Genomic DNA, 3610 nt, shown 5'->3' with positions numbered 1-3610 from the left:
TCGAAGAGTCAGATTTAATCGAACAATAGAGACGAGTTAAATATAGCAATCCGTCTGTGCTAAATATCCGTTCACTTTGCTTATCAAAGAGTACTAACACTGACCGATCTATTTTAGACCGGTCAGTGATAACCATCCATGCAACCACAAAAGACGTTATCACCGACGTGCTCATGAGGGGCTGTCAGTGATGATCCACATCATTGAGGCATGGCTAGCTAGGCATGGGTCATGAGGGGTTAATGTTGTTTGGATCTATAGTAGTGTCAAGTTGACGAAATACGAAAGTCGAACCACTTTTGATTTTTTTAACAACAATAGAAATGCATTTCCCCCCTTTTTTTTGTCAACATAAAAGCACCAAGGGATAAAGAGACCTCATATGGAGAAACCAAATGAAAACAAGTACCGACTTTATTCATATATATGTACATGCAATTCCAAACCTTGACGCAAGCAACATGCAACTACGGCAGCAGCAATTACGTACATTGCATACGAATATGCAAAAAAAGGCACTACTGTGAAATCACAACTTTGCACTTACTGCCAATATAAGTTACTTACATGAGAAAATTGGTACTATTCCCATCCGATGAGCCTGTAAAAACTGGTAAGCAACATTTCTTGCCACGTTACTACATACTTGCTAGTTATGAGCACCGGTGGATTGGTAAATTTACCAATCTGCTTTTGAAGTTCCTTCTCCAACTCGAGTTTATCACCACAACTTGTCAGCTCAAGTTCCTTTAGCTTCTCCATAGACTTGACACTGGACAAGCCCTGCACACTGTTGTACAAATCAAGACATTTTCTCACCCGAAGTTTCTCAAGGACTGGCAACGCGCCATGCTCGATGTGTATGGTGTTGACTTTCTCCAGGCCTTCAATATCAAGCAGTTTGAGATTTTGGAATGTATCCTTTCCAAAAGATAGAGACTCCTCTGCAAAGGATTCCTCCCAGAGGCCAAGAAGAATTATGTTGCTCAAACTTCCGATCACCTCAATGTCTTTCTGCTTCAAACCTGTCTGTATCAACTTTATCTTGGATAGACTGGTGAGGGAACTCATCCAGCTAGGGAGATTGCCTAAATGGCCACACAACCGTAGTGACAGGAGAAGCCTTGGTGGTGTTTCAATCACGCCCTTGAGAAACTCAAGCGACTCACAGTGCACTTCGAGCCGTTCCAACCGAACAAGACTTGATATCGAGCTGCATAATTCCTCACTGGCTTCACTGTCCGCATCTAAATGCACTCCTAGTTTGCGCAAGTTAGCCAGCTTCCCCAGCTTTTTTGCCTCCTGGCTGCGTGCAATGTGCACCACCCCTAGCACTTGTAGGTTACTTAGCTTCTCGATTTTCTCAGGAGCTCTTGGACTGAATCTATGTGCGCAACCCGATTCACACCCTTCATTGTAAGCATCATGACACATGCGTACCAAGTTTGCCAAAGTCTCAAAGAAGTTGTTATGTTTGTCGGCATTCTTCTCTTCCCCCATCCTCTTTGCTGCAAAGTCGACACCGCCACGAAGGTAACATAGATTCTCCAGATTGATGATACCAGCTGGCAACTGTGTCACCTTTGTGTCTTTAACATCTAATGTCTCCAGGAACCTAAGGTTTTCTAGAGAAGAAGGAAGTTTTGAAATATCTGTTCCTCGCAGACCAAGGTTCCTTAAATGGGGTAGTTGCCTGATGTCCTTCAGATCTTCATTCTTCAGACCAATTGTATCCTCCAAGTCAAGAACCCTTAGGAAACGCAATTTTTGGGTGATGAGAGATTCAGGACACTCTCCAAAGACAGTCAGTGATCTTAAACGACTCAAGTTTATGTTTGCCATCTTCTCCTCGTGCCTCTTCCGCCTTGCCACTACCAACTGACATACATTACTTTGTGGAGCCTCATTGCAGTGCTTATCCATGATGAAGAGCCGGTTCTCCTCAATAGACTTGGGCAAGATTATTTGGAGTACTAGGTCATGAACACGACAACATTCACTTGTCATGCTAGCCCTGGCTTTGTTGGAAGGCTCAATCATTCTTCTGTTGATGAGATTACTGTAGTGACTCCGTGTGACTTCTTCAATGGTCATATTATACGGCTTTTATGTGTAGACTTCTGCCATGAACCGCCGCAATAAGCGGGTATGCCTGATCTCATGGTTCTGAGGGAAGATACTCATGTTCAACAAGAAAAACTTCACATCATATGGAAGTGCGTCATAGTTCAAGGACATAACTCTCTTGAGATCAAGGGCAACAAACACGAACTCTCGCTTAAGATGCTCTTGTAGATTCGTCCATTCACTGCTTGTTTTGGGCCTGTTAGCCAATAGACCTCCTATGGCAGCTATGGTGAGTGGAAAGCCCCGGCATCGCTCTAAGATAAATTTGGCTTGCTTCTTCATATGCTTTGGCAACTTATAGTTAGCGTCCTTGTACACCTTTAGTTGAAGAAATAACACAACGTAAGAAGTCTGAAATCATAGAAAGCTAAAGTAGGTCTGAAAACGAGAAATATCTGATTGTTACACTCCCCACAACACTTTTTTGCTTCTTGAAACTATACATGGTAGCATTTCCTCTAGTTTTCCTTAACATATAGTAACACCACGTATGTAGTTCTAGTTTTATATACCATGCCATGATTCCCCACTTTTATAATTGTCGATTTAGAACCATGAATTTGGAATAGATATAGAGGGTCATATAAAAGGATTAATTATGCTTGCTTATGTAAAAGAAAAATGATGAAAATAATAACGTAAGTATCTAGACATTGGTATTCCCTAGATGATCGTGCACCATAGAATTTAGTATGTGTAAACTTAGAGCACCTCTAGCCAATCCCTAAAAACGGTGAGAGTAAAATTTCGGTACTCCTCTAATCGGGACGTAGTCGATCCCGTAAATCTTATATAGTATAAATTTTACTCCTTGCCGAGCCGAGCAACTAAACTTAGTCAACCGATCGGCCTCGGAGTAAAAGCACAACACGCATCTCCGCCTCTCTTCCCACAAATCCCCTGCCGCCCTCATCTCGCCAGCGACCCACCCATCGCTCCCTCATCCCTACCCGTGCCGCCATGGCCGGATCACCTGGCCGCCCATCCACAACGCGGATCCGCGCCAGCACGAGTGCAACACTGGCCCATCTGCCTCTTGCTGCCACCGCGGCGCTTCCTCGAGCGCGGCAGGCTCATCGGTTTCCCTGAGCTCCCTGCATGTCCGCCGCCACAACAGAGACCGTACATCGACGTGTGGCAGTGGGCATGGGGACGTTGGTGGCTGAGATCACGGACCGACGCACCCACAAGAAACTTTGGCTTAGATTCTGTCACTCCGCCGAGCAGGCCACTAAAGGATACAACATTTGGTCAGTCCCAGCAGCACGACACCGACGACCGCAAGAACTTTGAATTTGGTGAGATGTCGCAGCTGGATCCAGTTGAGCCGGGGATGGTCTCCGTGCGGGAGGCAAGGGAGGACCGGCAGGCGAGGTAAAGGCTGGCAGAGGAGGCCTCCGACGATGTATACATGGTGGAGCTCCGCCGCCTCTACTCAGAGCGAGTGGAGGCGGAGCGCCGCCTGTACGAGCAGCTAGCGGCT

The 3610-nt window shown here is 45.6% G+C and overlaps 1 pseudogene; it reads right to left on the bottom strand.

Annotated features, from left to right (window-relative positions):
* Positions 1–582: 582 nt before the first annotated feature.
* Positions 583–2870, bottom strand: LOC123114677 (disease resistance protein Pik-2-like; annotated as a pseudogene).
* Between the last annotated feature and the right edge of the window lie 740 nt (positions 2871–3610).

Source organism: Triticum aestivum, chromosome 5B, assembly GCF_018294505.1.
Source record: "Triticum aestivum cultivar Chinese Spring chromosome 5B, IWGSC CS RefSeq v2.1, whole genome shotgun sequence".
NCBI classification, from domain to species: Eukaryota; Viridiplantae; Streptophyta; class Magnoliopsida; order Poales; family Poaceae; genus Triticum; species Triticum aestivum.
The sequence above is the reverse complement of the archived record's forward strand: the minus strand, read 5'-3'. Positions and strand labels throughout refer to the sequence as shown.